The sequence below is a fragment of the Pan troglodytes genome, chromosome 22 (genome assembly GCF_028858775.2).
Source record: "Pan troglodytes isolate AG18354 chromosome 22, NHGRI_mPanTro3-v2.0_pri, whole genome shotgun sequence".
In the NCBI taxonomy this organism is placed as follows: Eukaryota; Metazoa; Chordata; class Mammalia; order Primates; family Hominidae; genus Pan; species Pan troglodytes.
The window spans coordinates 37,742,720-37,760,179 of NC_072420.2; the positions used below are offsets into that span (position 1 = coordinate 37,742,720).

Genomic DNA, 17,460 nt, shown 5'->3' on the forward strand with positions numbered 1-17,460 from the left:
GCTCAGTGTCTCATGCCTGTAACCCTACCACTTTGGGAGGCCGAGGCAGGAAAATCACTTGAGTTCAGGAGTTCAAGACCAGCCTGGGCAATATGGCAAAACCCCATCTTTACAAAAAATACAAAAATTAGCCTGGTGTGGTGGTGTGTGCCTGTAGTCTCAGCAACTTGGGAGGCTGAGGGAGGATCATTTGAGCCTAGGAGACGAAGGCTACAGTGAGCTGAGATTGTGCCACTGCACTCCAGCCTGGGCGATAGAACGAGACCCTGTCTCAAAAAAAGAGTATTGTTTATTGATTGCATAAGATGCAATACAATGAATACAAATCACTCAGCATTAGGAGGCTAATTAGGCAATATGAGGGGGAATGGCTTTATCAAGAGACCAACCAGGTCAATTTTCTCAGATTTTAGGTCAGTTTCAGGATACGTTTGGGATGATCCTTATATGGGTGACTTAGGTAGCTTTTTGATTGTTGTTACCAGTTTTCATTCGTTCATTTTTTTTTAAATAGCTGTATTGAGATAGAATTCACATACTTTATAATTCACCCATTTAAAGTATACAATTCAATGGTTTTTAGTATATTCACTGATGCGTGCAATCACCACCACAGTCAATTTTAAAACATGTCATCACTTCAAAAGAGAAACCTCATGTCTGCTAGCCCTCAGTCCTCTATTCCCCCACCCTACCCTAAGCAATCACAAGTCTACTTATCTAGGCTGGGCGCGGTGGCTCATGCCTGTAATCCCAGCACTTTGGGAGGCCGAGGTGGGCAGATCATCTGAGGTCAGGAGTTTGAGACCAGCCTGGCCAACAGTGTTAGTGAAACCCTGTCTCTACTAAAAATACAAAAACTAGCCGAGCGTGGTGGTGGACACCTATAATCCTAGCTACTCAGCATCCAGGTCCCCAGGGCTCTGTGGGTGGCATCCGGGAGAGGTGGCCTTGCCAGAGGATGCTCAGGGAGAAGCAGGGACCCCACAGCTGTGTATTAGCCTGAGGGACGTCCCCAGAGGTGGAACAAGAGCATGTCTCCAGGTAAATGAGCATTCCCCAAGTAAGTGTTAGTGTCACTGTTCTGTCCTCACTGCCACCCACCCTCCCCCCCAATCAGTGGGCTGGAAAGGACAGGTCTGGAGCCAGAGAGGGGGTTTGTGGTTACAGCCTCTCCCCACAGCAGGCCTGGGTGAGGGCCTCCTGGCCTGGGGACTGGGGGTAGGGGTGCTGTCCCTCCTGCCACAGCCCTTTCAAAGTTGGCCCCTTTCACCTGACAACTCTGGAGGCAGGCCTGAGCAGGTGGAGCGGTAGCTGAGGTGGGGCAGGTGTCAGTTGCTGCAGGCGGCTCTGGGGAACAGTATTGGGCATTCCTTCTTCCACAGAGCTGAGTGTGGTTGATTCCACCTAGGATGGCCAGGCAGCCTCATCACACCAGAAGGGGTGGTTGGATATTTAGTGTTGAGCTGCCCAGGGACATGAGAGTGGGGGTGGCCACACATTGAAAAGCTGAGGTGCCCTGGGGAAAAACAAACAAACAACTCACTAATCCATTTAAAATCCTGAGCTAGGCCAGGTGCAGTGGCTCATGGCTATAATCCCAGCACTTTGGGAGGCCGAGGCGGGTGGATCACTTGAGGTCAGGAGTTTGAGACCAGCCTGGCCAACATGGAGAAACCCTGTCTCTATTAAAAATACAAAAATTAGCCAGGTGTGGCGCATACCTGTAATACCAGCTACTCGGGAGGCTGAGGCAAGAGAATCACTTGAACTCGGGAGGTGAAAGTTGCAGTGAGCCGAGATTGCACCACTGCACTCTAGCCTGGGCAACAGAGTGAGACTCTGTCTCAAAAACATCAAACTAAAACAAAACCCTGAGCTGAAACCAACACAGACTTACATTTCAAACAGTATGGACATGGCACGGGGCCAGCTTCACCAGGCCATATGCACAGTGTGTTTGCCTGGGCCGGCTTGGCCCTGAGGTTTTCAGGTTGGTGACTATCTTGAGAACTGGCTGAGTACATCCTAAGACTTGCCTGGAAAGACCTGGCTGGGGACACAGACCACCTGAGAGTCGGCCCCAGGGCCCTCCTCCCCGAGGGATGACCCGGCCCATTTGCTTTTCTGAGTCAATTTCCCTGTGACCGTCCCTTTTCCCTCTGCTCTGGGGGTGCAGCAGCCGTCCTTCTCTCTTCACAGCTGCCATCAGCCTCTGGTATCTTGGGGACCGCTCTGCTCCACACCCAGAGCTGTCTGAGGAAGAGGTTTGTGGCCCTTGCCCCCACTGCCTTCTGTCCTGGACCCAGATGCATCAGGCAGAACCATGTGCAATGCTGATATGTGACCAGTTTGACCTATAAAAATGACTTTCCCATAGGTCAATTTGGATACAGTCTTTTTTCTTTTCTTTTATTTATTTATTTATTTATTTATTTATTTATTTATTTATTTTTATGAGACAGTGTCTTGCTCTGCCGCCCAGGCTGGCGTGCAGTGGTGTGATCCTGGCTCATTGCAATTTCTGCCTCCCAGGTTCAAGCAATTCTCCTGCCTCAGCCCCCCAAGTAGCTGAGACTACAGGCGCATACCACCACACCTGACTAATTTTTGTATTTTTTGTAGAGACAGGGTTTTGCCATGTTGCCCAGGCTGGTCTCGATTTCCTGAGCTCAAGTGATCCACCTGCCTCAGCCTCCCAAAGTGCTGGGATTATAGGAGTGAGCCGCCGCGCCTGGCCTGTATATAGTCCTTTTTATTTGAAATATCTTCCTACTAATTGTGATAGGAAAATAAACAGAAAGAAACAAAAATAAAAATAGTGGGCATATAGACTCTCTAGAGATGGTAAAGCATAGTTTTTTCTGTCTGGGCCTGCCTTTCCTGGGGCCTTTTATTAATAGAGAACTTTGTGGCTGGGCACGGTGGCTCACGCCTGTAGTCCCAGCACTTTGGGAGGCGGAGGTGGGCAGATCACCTGAGGTCAGGAGTTCGAGACCAGCCTGGCCAACATGGTGAAACCTCATCTCTACTAAAAATACAAAAATTAGCTGGGCATGGTGGCGCACACCTGTAATCTCAGTTACTTCACAGGTTGAGGCAGGAAAATCACTTGAACCCGAGAAACAGAGGTTTCAGTGAGCCGAGACTGCGCCACTGCACTCCAGCCTGGGCGACACAGCAAGGCTCCGTCTCAAAAAAAAAAAAAAAAAAAAAAAATTAGGGAACTTTGGGGATGTCTCCCAAGGCTACCACGCCTTCCAACTTGGCTGGACCAGATGGCTTCCCAGGGACAGCAGGCGGGCCAGGCCCAGGCTCGTAGAATCCCCATCTTGGGGCTCAGTCTCTGGTTCCCCTCTTCTGGTCTCTCCTGGCTGTGCTTTCATTCTGCAGCTCTCTCTTGGCCCTGCCCTGCCTCTCTCTGCCTTCCCCATGAATGCCCCCAAGGAGTCCCACGGCTCAGGCTTCCTGTCTGACCTTGCGGTCACTTCCTCCCTGTGTCCTGGAGGCTCCTGGGTCCAGCCACCACCCCTGGCCCACTGCTCTCTGTCCTGAGTGTTTTGCCCACAACATTTTTCTGGCCAGGCTGATAAGTCCAGAAAAGTTCAGTTTCCTTACCTGCACTGTGGCTTTCTCTTGAAGTCAGGTGTCTTACACGGCAGGGGCCAACCTTGGAAGCCTGGCTGACTTGACTTGCTGCCTCCTGTCTTTCTCCTGTTCCTGAGCCCCCGCAGAGGCCGTCTCTATTTCAGGCATTAGTCCCTGCTGGCCTTGCTCTGATACCCAGTCCAGGTTGCACATTGCTTAGGGCCCTGCACTAGCAGAGGAGAGAGGACAGCTGGCCACCACCCCCAGAAACCTGCCTCCTCAGGGTCACTCTCCATCTCTCCTCAGGTGCCTGCCCCCTACCCAGGGACCCTCATCAATGGGCCCCGTCGGAATTTCCATCCAGGGCCCTCACAGGGACTCTGGTTAGAGATCAGAGGGGCTGCCAGGCAGAACAGGGGCACAGCCCATGCTGAGCTGTCCTGAGATAAGGGGTGGCTTCTGCCTGGGCAGCGGCCACTGCCCTGGGCCTCTCCTGACTGCCACGAGCCTGGACAGCAGGAGTTGTCCTTGCACCCCTGTGGGTCCCCAGAATGCTTGCAGTCTTCACAGCCTGTACCCTGCCACTGGGCCAACAGTGACCAACCTGGCCAAACATCCCGTGGACCCCTCTTTCCATATGCCCTCCTTTGTCACTGGCTGCTTGTTCATTGAACCACTTGAGTCATTCACTAAGAATGCATTGAATACCTACTATGTGCCAGGTACCATTCTAGGCCTTAGGGACATAGTGGTGAATAGGGCAGCTGACCCTCCTCCCACCCCCCAGAGCTCAAAGTCTAGTGGGAACACAAGTAATGAAACCAATGATCCTCTAAGTGGGATCTGCGTACTGGGGCCTAGCCATGGCCTGTGTTACCAGCCTGCGATGAGGTGGCCAGGAGTTGACAGAAATGTTGAGAAACTTCTATAGGAATTTGACAGGGAAAGTTTTTGTTTATTGAGTCTAGTTTAAAAAAAAAAATCAGGTTTCTATTGTTTGTCTTTTTTAAATTTTATTTTTCTAGCAATTCTTTTTGTTTGTTTGTTTTTGAGATGAAGTCTCACTCTGTCGCCCAGACTGGAGTGCAGTGGGGTGATCTCGGCTTCCTCTGCTGCTACGAGGTGAAGCCAAGACAGGCCAACAAGCAGGGGCAGGGTCCTATCAGCAGCAGCAGCTGGGGGTAAGTGTCTGAGGGATTCTCGGAGGAAGTGTTCACGTGCAGTAAAAGATGCCCAGGTTTGGGGTGAGCCCAGAGCGGACATGTGTGGTTTGCACATCCTTCCTTTTTCTGGCTGCAAAGCAAAAGGCAGATGCATCCTGACTCCACTGGGGTACTCAGTTGTCCCATTCAGAAGGACATCATGATAAAGCAACATCTCACCAACAGTCCAAGCCCCTGCTCATTTCAGCTGCACGTATACTACAACTGGAATGATACAGAGAGGATTAGCATGGCTCCTGTGAAAGGATGACACACAAATTCATGAAGCGCTCCACATTAAAAAAAAAAGTCCAATCCTGAGACAGGTTTTTAAGAGCAGCTTTCTTGCAAAGGTTTAGCACGCAAACGACTTTTAAAGAAACTTTTTATGCCTTGGACACTTACTGACTGAGATAAGATGCTGCCAAGATGGAATTCTCTTTATGGAAGGATTTCCTCAAAGATACTATGTTGTGCAACCAGAAAAGAAAAACTAAAGCATGGAAAAGGGAATTTGAACTCATAATTTTTCTGAGAAATAAGAGTAGGGTCTGATTCATAGATACGTTGGTTTATCTGGCCTTCTATCAGTTGATGTTTGCAGGCTGCAAAAAAGTGGCAGTGGGTGCCCTTGCCAATGATACAGATGCTCCAGAAGTTTCTAAAGTATCTTGTAAATCTCCAAAAGGAAAAGCACTTTACGTAATTTAAGAATTGTGCTTCCTATATTCTTTTTTTTAAAAAATATGCAGTCTGGGAAACATAGCAAGACGCATCTCTACACACACAAACACACACAAAAATTAGCTGGGTGTTGTGCCACATGCCTGTAAGTCCCAGCTACTCAGGAGGCTGATGCAGGAGGATCAGTTGAGCCCAGGGGTTCAAGGCTGCAATGAGTTATGATCATGCCACTGAACTCTCTAGCCTGGGTGAAAGAGTGAGACCCTGTCTCAAAACAGACAAACAAAAAATGTGGTAAGCTGCAATTGAGACCTATTTACAAATTGGTGTATGTCTACAATCTGAGTAATATGTTTCTTCTCTTTGCATTTTGCTACCCTGACATAGAAGAGTTTGCCAGGCTACTTTCATTGTTGCTGAAGGTCTTTACATATTACAGAAAGTTGCTGCAAATCATTTACAAAAGGTGATTTAGGCAGGTTTAAATTAGGCAACTCGAGTAGGGATCATTATGGCGGATGGGAGGCAGGACTAGATTGTAGCTCCAACTCGAATGGACAGAGCAATGGGCGGAGGCTCGCATAGTGAATTTTAGCTCCGAATTGACTGCAAGAACAAATCAGCAATCTTGAGAGAACCCACAGACTCTCTGTCTCCTGCAGGACCCAGGAGACACCCCAAATCCTGTGAGCGCCCCAACTGCAGAAGTGGGAAAGGGAGATCCTTTTCTCCTGAACACACACCCCCACTGGAGAAACTAAAGGTCTGTTTGCGGGAGAAGTTTCTGACCTTACCTGGAGCTGAGTCAAGTTAGAGAGCCAAGTGAAATACAGGGGTAGAGGAAGCACTGGGAAAGGCCTTGGGAGCTCGCTGGGTCCCCAAGCAGGCCATTGCTGCCTGGCACCGCAGGGACCCGCTGGGAGAGCAGCTAGAGGAGTGGGGGGATATGCTACAGGGAGAAGGAAATCTCCAGCTGAACTGGGGCGAGAAGCCTCCCTGTCAGAACTCAGGGGAGGGCATGAATCCAGGGTGCAGATTCCACAGGCAGGGGAAGAACCATGCCCTTTTCTTTCGCAGCTGGGAGGCAGGTAGCCCGGGGCAAGTTCTCAAGCCTGTGTCGCCCACTGCTTGGAAACAGACTCTGTTAGTGGTGCATGGTGGGAGTGAGACTGGCCCTTTTTTATTGCATGGGAGCTGGGTGAGGCCTGTAACTGCCAGCTTTCCCCCACTTCCCTGACAACCTGCATGACTCAGCAGCAGCCACAATCCTCCTAGGTACACAACTCCACTGACCTGGGAAACTCACCTCCATCCCCCAAAGCAGCCGCAGCAAGACCCGCCCAAGGAGAGTCTGAGCTCAGACACACCTAACCGTCCCCCCACCTGATGGCCCTTCCCTACTCACCCTGGTAGTGAAGACAAAGGGCATATGCTCTTGGGAATTCTAGGGCCCCATCCACGGCTGGTTCCTCTCCACAGTACCATAGCTGATGCTCTCTGGAAAGCGCTACCTCCCCAGCAGGAGGCCAACCAGCACAAAAATAGAGCATTAAACCACCAAAGCTAAGAACGCTCACGGAGTCCATTGCACACCCCCTGCCACCTCCACTGGAACAGGTGTTGGTATCCATGACTGAGAGACCCATAGATGGTTCACATCCAGGACTCTGTGCAGACAACTCCCAGTGCCAGCCTGGAGCCGGGTAGACTTGCTGGGTGGCTAGACCCAGAAGACAGACAACAATCACTGCAGTTCGGCTCACAGGAAGCCACATCCATAGGAAAAGGGGGAGAATACTACAACAAAAGAACACCCCGTGAAACAAAAGAATCTGAACAACGGCCTTCAGCCCTAGACCTTCCCTCTGACAGAGCCTACCCAAATGAGAAGGAACCAGAAAACCAACTCTGGTAATATGACAGAACAGGGCTCTTTAAACCCCCCAACAAAAATCACACTAGTTACCAGCAATGGATCCAAACCAAGAAGAAATCTCTGATTTACCTGAAAAAGAATTCAGGAGGTTAGTTATTAAGCTAATCAGGGAGGCACCAGAGAAAGGCGAAGCCCAGTGCAAGGAAATCCAAAAATCAATACAAGAAGTGAAGGGAGAAATATTCAAGGAAATAGATAGCTTAAAGAAAAAACAATTAAAACTTCAGGAAATATTGGACACACTTATAGAAATGCAAAAAGCTCTGGGAAGTCTCAGCAATAGAATTGAACAAGTAGAAGAAAGAAATTCAGAGCTTGAAGACAAGGTCTTCGACTTAACCCAATCCAACGAAGACAAAGAAAAAAGAATATGAAAATATGAACAAAGTCTCCATGAAGTCTGGGATTGTGTTAAACAACCAAACCTAAGAATAATTGGTGTTCCTGAGGAAGAAGAGAAATCTAAAAGTTTGGAAAACATATTTGGGGGAATAATCAAGGAAAACTTCCCCAGCCCTGCTAGAGACCTAGACATCCAAATACAAGAAGCACAAAGAACACCTGCAGAGTTCGTTGTAAAAAGATCATTCCCTAAGCACATGGTCATCAGGTTATCCAAAGTTAAGAAGAAGGGAAGAATCTTAAGAGCTGTGAGACAGAAGTACCAGGTAACCTATAAAGGAAAACCTATCAGATTAACAGCAGATTTCCCAGCAGAAACCCTACAAGATAGAAGGGATTGGGGCCCTATCTTCAGCCGCCTCAAACAAAACAATTATCAGCCAAGAATTTTGTATCTAGAGAAACTAAGCATCACATGTGACTGAAAGATACAGTCTTTTTCAGACAAACAAATACTGGGAGAATTTGCCACTACCAAGCCACCACTACAAGAACTGCTAAAAGGAGTTCTAAATCTTGAAACAAATCCTGCAAACACATCAGAACAGAACCTCTTTAAAGCATAAATCACACAGGACCTATAAAACAAAAATACAAGTTAAAAAGCAGAAACAAAAAACAAAAAACAAACCCAAAGTACACAGGCAACAAATAGCATGATGAATGCAATGGTACCTCATATCTCAATACTAACATTGAATGTAAATGGCCTAAATGCTCCACTTTAAAGATACAGGACTGGAGAATGGATAAAAACTCACCAACCATCTGCTGCCTTCAGGAGACTCACCTAACGCATAAGGACTCACATAAACTTAAAGGGGTGGAAAAGGGCATTGCATGCAAATGGACACCAAAAGTGAGAAGGAGTAGCTATTCTTATTTCAGACAAAACAAACTTTAAAGCAACAGCAGTTAAAAGAGACAAAGAGGGACATTATATAATGGTAAAAGGCCTTGTCCAACAGGAAAATATCACAATGTTAAACATATACGCATGTAACACTGGAGCCCCCAAATTTATAAACAATTAAGCATAGACCTAAGAAATGAGATAGACATCAACACAATAAGAGTGGGGGACTTCAGTACTCCACTGACAGCACCAGACAGGTCATAAGACAGAAAGTCAACAAAGAAACAGATGAATTTAAACTATACCTTGGAACAAACGGGCTTAACAGATATATACAGAACATTTCATCCGAAAACCACAGAATGCACATTCTATTCAACAGCGCATGGAACTTTTTCCAAGATAGACCATATGATAGGCCATAAAATGAGCCTCATATAATTTAAGAAAATTTGAAATTATATCAAGCACTCTCTCAGACCACAGTGGAATAAAACTGGAAATAAACTCCAAAAGGAACCTTCAAAACCATGCAACTACATGGCAATTAAATAACCCGCTCCCGAATGAGCATTGGGTCAAAAACAAAATCAATATGGAAATTAAAAAGTTCTTAGACCCAAACAACAATAATGACACAACCTATCAAAACCTCTGGGATACAGCAAAGGCAGTGCTAAGAGGAAAGTTCATAGCCCTAAACACCTACATCGAAAAGACTGAAAGAGCTCAAACTGACAATCCAAGGTCACGCCTCAAGGACTAGAGAGATAAGAACAACCAAACTCAAACCTAGCAAAAGAAAGGAAATAACCAAGATCAGAGCAGAACTAAATGAAATTGAAACAAACAAACAAACAAACACATACAAAAGATAAATGAAACAAAAAGCTGGTTCTTTGAAAAGATAAATAAAATTGATGACCATTAGCAAGATTAACCAAGGAAAGAGAAAAAATCCAAACAACCTCATTAAGAAATGAAACAGGAGATATTACAACTGACACCACTGAAATACAAAAGATCATTCAAGGCTGCTATGAACACCTTTATGCACATAAACTAGAAAACCTAGAAGAGAGGGATAAATTCCTGGAAAAACAAAACCCTCCAAGCTTCAATCAGGAAGAATTAGATACCCTGAACAGACCAATAACAAGCAGCAAGATTGAAATGGTAATAAAAAAATCTACCAACAAAAAAAGGTCCAGGATCAGACGGATTCACAGGATAATTTTACCAGACAGTCAAAGAATTTGTACCAATCCTTTTGACACTATTCCACAAGATAGAGAAAGAAGGAACCCTCCCTAATTCATTCTACGAAGCCAGCATCACCCTAATACCGAAGCCAGGAAAGGACATAACCAAAAAAGAAAACTACACACCAATATCCCTCATGAACATAGATGCTAAAATCCTTAATAAAATACTAGCTAACCGAATCCAACAGCATATCAAAAAGATAATCCACCATGATCAAGTGGGTTTCATACCAGGGATGCAGGGATGGTCTAACATCCGCAAGTCAATACATGTGATGCACTACATAAACAGAATTAAAAACAAAAATCACAGCCAGGTGCAGTGGCTCACGCCTGTAATCCCAGCACCTTGGGTGGCTGAGGTAGGTGGATCACCTGAGGTCAGGAGTTCAAGACCAGCCTGATCAACATGGTAAACTCTGTCTTTACTAAAAAATATTTAAAAATTAGCCAGGTGTTGTGCCAGGCGCCTGTAGTCCCAGCTACATGGGAGGCTGAGGCAGGAGAATCGCTTGAACCCAGGAGGTGGAGGTTGCAGTGAGCCGAGATCATGCAATTGCACTCTGGCCTGGGCGACAAGAGTGAAACTTCGTCTCAAAAAGAAAAAAAAAATCACATGATCATCTCGATAGATGCAGAAAAAGCATTAGACAAAATCCAGCACCCCTTAATGATTAAAACTCTCAGCAAAATCAGCATACAAAGGACATACCTCAGTGTAATAAAGGCCATCTATGACAAACCCACAGCCCACATAGTACTGAATGGGGAAAAGTTGAAAGCATTCTCTCCCCCCGAGAACTGGAACAAGAAAAGGATGCCCACTCTCACCACTCCTCTTCAACATTGTAATGGAAGTCCTAGCCAGAGCAATCAGACAAGAGAAAGAAATAAAGAGCAGGCCGGGTGCAGTGGCTCATGCCAGTGATCCCAGTACTTTGGGAGGCCAAGGCAGGTGGATCACAAGGTCAGGAATTTGAGACCAGCCTGACCAACATGGTAAAACCCTGTATCTACTAAAAATACAAAAATTAGCCGGGTATAGTGGTGTGCTAATCCCAGCTACACAGGAGGCTGAGGCAGGAGAATTGCTTGAACCCGGGAGATGGAGGTTGCAGAGAGCCAAGATCGTGCCACTGCACTCCAGCCTGGGTGACAGAGCGAGACTCTGTCTCAAAAAAAAAAAAAAAAAAAAAAAAAGAAAGAAAAAGAAATAATGGGCATCCAAATTGGTAAAGAGGAAGTCAAACTGTCCCTGTGTGCTGACGATATGATCGTTTACCTTGAAAACCCTAATGACTCCTCCAGAAAGCTCCCAGAACTGATAAAAGAATTCAGCAAAATTGCTGGATACAAGATTAATGTACACAAATTAGTAGCTCTTCTATATACCAACAGCGACCACGCAAATATCAAATCAAGAACTCAACCCCTTTTACAATAGCTGGGAAAAACAAAAAACAAAAAACGTAGGAATATACCTAGTCAATGAGTCTAAAGACCTCTACAAGGAGAACTACAAAACACTGCTGAAAGAAATCACAGGCCGGGCACGGTGGCTCACGCCTGTAATCCCAGCACTTTGGGAGGCTGAGGCAGGCGGATCACCTGAGCTCAGGAGTTTGAGACTAGCTTGGCTAACACGGTGAAATCCCATTTCTACTAAAAATACAAAAAATTAGCTGGGCATGATGGTGTGCGCCTATAATCCCAGCTCCTCGGGAGGCTGAGGCAGGAGAATCACTTGAACCTGGGAGGCGGATGTTGCAGTGAGCTGAGATTGTGCCACTGCACTCCAGCTTGGGCGACAAAGCTAGACTCCATCTCAAAAAAAAAATAATAATAATAAAAAAATAAAAATAAAATATCCAGAATCTACAACAAATTTAAACAAATCAGTAAGAAAAAAACAATCCTATCAAAAAGTAGGCTAAGGACACGAATAGACAATTCTCAAAAGAAGATATACAAATGGCCAACAAACATATGAAAAAATGTTCAACATCACTAATGATCAGGGAAATGCAAATTAAAACCACAATGCGATACCATTTCACTTCTGCAAGAATGGCCATGATCAAAACACCGAAAAACAGTAGATGTTGGTGTGGATGTGGTGATCAGGGAACACTTCTACACTGCTGCTGGGAAGGTAAACTAGCACAACCACTATGGAAAACAGTGTGGAGACTCCTCAAGGAACTGAAAGTGGAACTACCATTTGATCCAGCAATCCCATTGCTGGGTGTCTACCCAGAGGAAAAGAAGTCATTACATGAAAAAGATACTTGCACACGCATGTTTATAGCAGCACAATTCACAATTGCAAAGTCATAGAAACAACCCAAATGCCCATCAATCAAAGAGTAGATAAAGAAACTATTTTATATATATATGTGTGTGTGTGTGTGTGTGTGTGTGTGTGTACACACACACAGTGGAATACTACTCAGCCATAAAAAGGAATGCATTAACAGCATTTTCAGGCCCGATGCAGTGGCTCACACCTGTAATCCTGGCACTTTGGGAGGCCGAGGCAGGTGGGTCATGAGGTCAGGAGTTTGAGACCAGCCTGACCAACATGCTGAAACCCCGTCTCTACTAAAAATACAAAAATTAGCTGGGCGCGGTGGCAGTCGCCTGTAATCCCAGCTACTCAGGAGGCTGAGGCAGGAGAATCGCTTGAACCTGGGAGGCGGAGGTTGCAGTGAGCCGAAATTGTGCCACTGCACTCCAGCCTGGGCAACAGTGTGAGACTCTGTCAATAAATAAATAAATAAATAAATAAATAAATAAAGTTAACATAAAAAAAAGAAGAAACACAGACAAAAAATAATAAATTAGGCAACTCCATAGCCATTTTTATTCTTGAAAAAGAATTACCTTGTGTGTAAAGGGAATTTTCTTTTATTTCCTTGTTTTCTTGTTTTGTTAAGAGATAGGGTCTCGTGGTGTCACCCAGGCTAGTGCCATCATAGCTCACTGCAGCCTTGAACTCCTGGGCTCAAGCAATCCTCCCACCTCAGCTTCCCAAATCACTGGGATTATAGACCTGAGCCACCCACCATACCTGGCCTGTGAAGGGAATTTCCTAAATGAGTTTGAAAGTTTAAGTCGTGTCATACAAATAAGTGATTTCAGCCTCCTAGGCTGCCAGGAAGCTCTTAATGTAAGTTTGCTAAGTAAATGCCTGTGAAACCATAGCCTGTCAGCTATCCAAACCATACTTTGTAATTTCTCTGAACTCATTTCATTAATTCTCAAAATGATCATGGAAGATCTACTGTCATTTTCTTGAAAAATTAAAGCATAAAATGCTTATTAAATAAACAATCAATACGTGATGTGGACAAGTGAACAGTCATGCTTTGTTGGTGGGAATGTAAAATTGAGGCTACCTTCCTGGCAATTTGGCAATCCATAAGAGTTTCAGAAATTTTATATCCCGTTATCCTTCTAAAACTCTTTCCTAAGGACAAATCAGAGATAAGGATAAAGATTTTTGTTCAAGAATATTTGCTGTTAGGACATTTATAAAAATGAAAATTTAGAACCATCTCAAAAGTCTAATAATAGAGACTTTGTAAAATAAATGTTAGTGCATCCACCTGATGCAATTATAATATAGCTGCTAACTGTTCACAATATCATATTATTTTTAAAATGAGGAACACAAAATTATATTTACAGTGTGATCCCACTTTTTTGTTAAATATACATCTATAACAAACACATACGCTTATAAGGACTTATACAAGACTATTAAGAGTAATTATCTTTGGGTGATGGATTATGGGTGATTTGAATTTTTTGTTATTCTCTATAGTTTTAAAATTCTCTACAATGAATAGACATTACTTCTAAAATAAGTGATACTTATTAAAACAATAAAAATATTTAAAAATCAACCATCTGGTAACATTCAATTTTCATTACTTATGTAGACTTAAAAGATTATAATCATGAAATGACCTTAGCTAAAATTTTAGAGACTTTTAATCAAGGGTATTTCTGAAATAGTCTATCGATTCGTAGAGAGTGTAGCCGATGGGCTTCATTAGTGCCTTTTTTTTTTTTTTTTTTGAGACAGAGTTTCGCTCTTGTCACTGAGGCTGGAGTGCAATGGCATGATCTTGGCTCACTGCAACCTCCGCCTCCCAGGTTCAAGTGATTCTCCTGCCTCAGCCTCCCCAGTAGCTGGGACTACAGGTGCCCGCCATCACGCCCGGCTAATTTTTGTATTTTTAGTAGAGACGGGGTTTTGCCATGTTGGCCAGGCTGGTCATGAGCCATTAGTGCCTTTCAATCACTAAGTTATTTGGTTCATGACATTGTCTTGATTAACCCAACAGAAAAAAATCTGATTTAGTCCAACACACGAACTACCACTAATCTTATTGGTGACAAGAAGCTCCTGATAAGGATGAGCTGAAGAGGTGAAAATGAGGGCAAGTTTTGGGATTTAACTTCACTGAAACCATTTTGTTTGAAGGATTGGATATCTGATCTGATGTCGTTTACTTCAGATCTTTGAACAAATCATTACACAGGTATGTTTGGGAAGGAAGGAGTTAAGTCTAAAAAGAGTGCTTGATTCAGGATTTGTTTTGGAATCACTTACCTATTGGGTTGCTGACAGCAATAAACATTTTCTAAATACCTAAAGGAATGAAAGTAGAGTGTCACCCAGTGAGAAGGTGGCAGGTGAAACTTGGTTATTTCTTTATATTAGTTCGGCTGAATGTTAGAGTAAGAAAAACCCTAAAACAAAACAAAACAGATAAAAGTTGCCTTTTAAATTTGTCATGCATCTGTCGCTGGTGTGTGGTCCTTTATAGCGTCCAAGATGGCCTATGGAAGATATTTATTTTGTAAAACAAAGTTCGAAAAGGCAAAGAGATCATCAACTTAGACCAAACATGCAATAACTCCTGTAAATGGATTGTCAGCAGGCATTGACATACATTGTCTATTTTGGCCAGGAAGAGGTGGAGTTATTCTCAAGGTTAAGTAAAGGTCATCTCTCTCTACCATACTGCCACTCAGCAGTGATGGAAAAGCAAAGCCTGAAGTTGGGTACCAGGAAATTTCACTTGGGAGACGGATGGCCCAGTCTGTCTGTGCACTCAGGTCATCTTGGTTAGTTTTCCCATAATTGTACTAGATCAGCAGTCAAGTGAAATGCCAGATTCATCACTGATAGAATCTCTGTCCTGGGTTGACAGTCCTTTAATTTGTGTGCCTTTGTGGCCAGAGGCCATTATTTCTAATTGCCTTTTTGTCCTGTAGCAGTTCATCTATCTTTCACACACACCAAATTTAATCTTCATGTTAGACAATGATGGGGAATTTGGCTGAAGTTGTTATCAAATGAGTTTCATAAGCTTTAGTAACCTCAGGGAAAAAAAATCTTAAAAGACTTACCAAAATTTGAAAATAGTAAACAATGATGGCTTTCTAGTAATTTAAGGTTGTTACAGGATCTCCATACTGATAATTCAAAATATCTGGGTCAATGATTTGACTCCTTAACGTATGAAAAAAGGCTTACACTTCTCTTATTGCACCTACAATTTAATTATAACACATCTGATGATTTCTGATAGGAATGTCTGATTTTTTTTTTCTTCTTCACTCAACAACCATATATATATATGGTAGCTACCTTGAGGTAGGCACTGAGACCCAAGATGAATCAATCAAGTCCCTGTGAAGACAAATGAAACAGCCGAGTCTGCCTTTGGACCAGGGTGTGTACCACAGGGTACATTCGGAGAGAAATGGAAGCCCGTCTGGGGGTGTGGGTAGGGCCAGGGAACATGGAGGGAGCAGCAGTGAGACCATGGGATAGGCTCTGTGAATACCAGGAGTTCCACCCACTCCACCTGATTCAGCCCTGGGGATAGTGGAGAGAGGGGTCTCCATCTAACAGGTGAGGAAACAGAGCATTAGGCGGTGATATAGTTTGGCTCTGTGTCCCCACCCAAATCTCATCTTGTAGCTCCCATAATTCCCACATGTGGAAAAGACCAGTGGGAAATAATTGAATCATGGAGGCAAGTCTTTCCCGTGCTGTTCTCGTGATAGTGAATGAATCTCATGAGATCTGATGGTTTTAAAAACGGGAGTTTCGCTGCACAAGCTCTCTCTCTTTGCCTGCTGCCATCCATGTAAGACCTGACTTGTTCCTCCTTGCTTTCCACCATGATTGTGAAGCTTCCCCAGCCACATGGAACTGTAAGTCCACTAAACCCCTTTTCCTATATAAATAAAGTCTCAGGTGTGTCTTTATCAGCAGCATGAAAACTATTACAGGGGGTGAACACTCCCATGGCCTCACATAGCAAGAAGGAAGATGGGAGCACTTGAGACCCAGTGTCCAGATTTGTGAGTTGAGTTGGTCCAGCTGAGCTGGGGTGATGGGAAGCAGTTGGGATCAGGAAGCTGCACAAAGGTCCCAGTCGCCCAGCCGACCAGGACAGAAAATGCTGAACTGTGAAACTATTTGGGGACTTGTCTTTTTTTTTTTTTTTTTTTTTAATGGAAAGGACTTCTCTGCACATCCATTCACTTTCCTGCCCATGCCAGCAGCTCAGCGGCCCCATTTTTCGGGTGAACGTTGCAGGCATGGTATAAAACCCATTCCATTTCCCGCATTAACTTTGCACAAGCCACATGGTCTCTTTTCTCTCAGATTCTTCACACGGCTGTTGTGAAGAGGGGTGGAAGAGAAATTTACATTCCAACCTTCAGAGACAAGTCAGCCAAATTATGCCAAGGCCTCTGTCCCTCCATCTGTCCATCCATCCGTCCATCCATTAGAGCCAGGGCAAGTAGCATAGGGCTCTGGGTGGATGGCCCCCAAGATGTGCTTTACCTCCACCGCCACTTTCTCTGCCTGGGTTACTCATTCACTAGGCAGGTATTTATTGAGGGCCCTTCTGCATACCAGGCACTGAGCCAGGCCTTGGGGATGAGGTGACCAAACAGGCAGGGTCCCTGGCATGGTGTGGCTTGCACAAAAGGGTATATGGGAAATGACAGTTGTGAGCACTGTCGCGGAGGGTGGGCCTAAGGAAAGAAGCTCGGTGTGAAGGGAGAGGGGAAGGGGTGGAGGAGGAGGACGGGCGTTCGAGGCAGAAGAAACAGCAGATGTGGGCCCTGAGTGGGAGGGGCAGGCCCTTCTGATGACCCAAAAGGAGCCAGGTGTGGCAGGTACTGGCCCACAGCCCTGTATAAAATGCCCAGACACGCCTCCTGTCTTTGAGGTGCTTAGACAAGAGGCCTGTTACAGTCATACTGCTGAGGACAATTACAGAGACTGACATGCGTAGATGCAGAACCCAGGTGCGTTTCTGAGTATCACAGATGACAGACAGAGAAAAGATGAGGCACAGTCATGCATCACTGAATGACGGGGATATGGTCTGAGAAATGTGTCATCAGGCAATTCCGTCACTGTGTGAACATCACAGAGTGACCTACACAAACCTAGATGGCATAGTCTCCTCACACCTAGGCTGCATG

The 17,460-nt window shown here is 44.9% G+C and overlaps 1 non-coding gene across 1 annotated transcript; it reads left to right on the forward strand.

Annotated features, from left to right (window-relative positions):
* The first annotated feature begins 4,987 nt into the window (after positions 1-4,987).
* LOC112206675 (U6 spliceosomal RNA) lies at positions 4,988-5,092 on the forward strand. The gene has a single exon (XR_002941109.1). It is a non-coding gene; the product is annotated as a U6 spliceosomal RNA (small nuclear RNA).
* Positions 5,093-17,460: the final 12,368 nt, after the last annotated feature.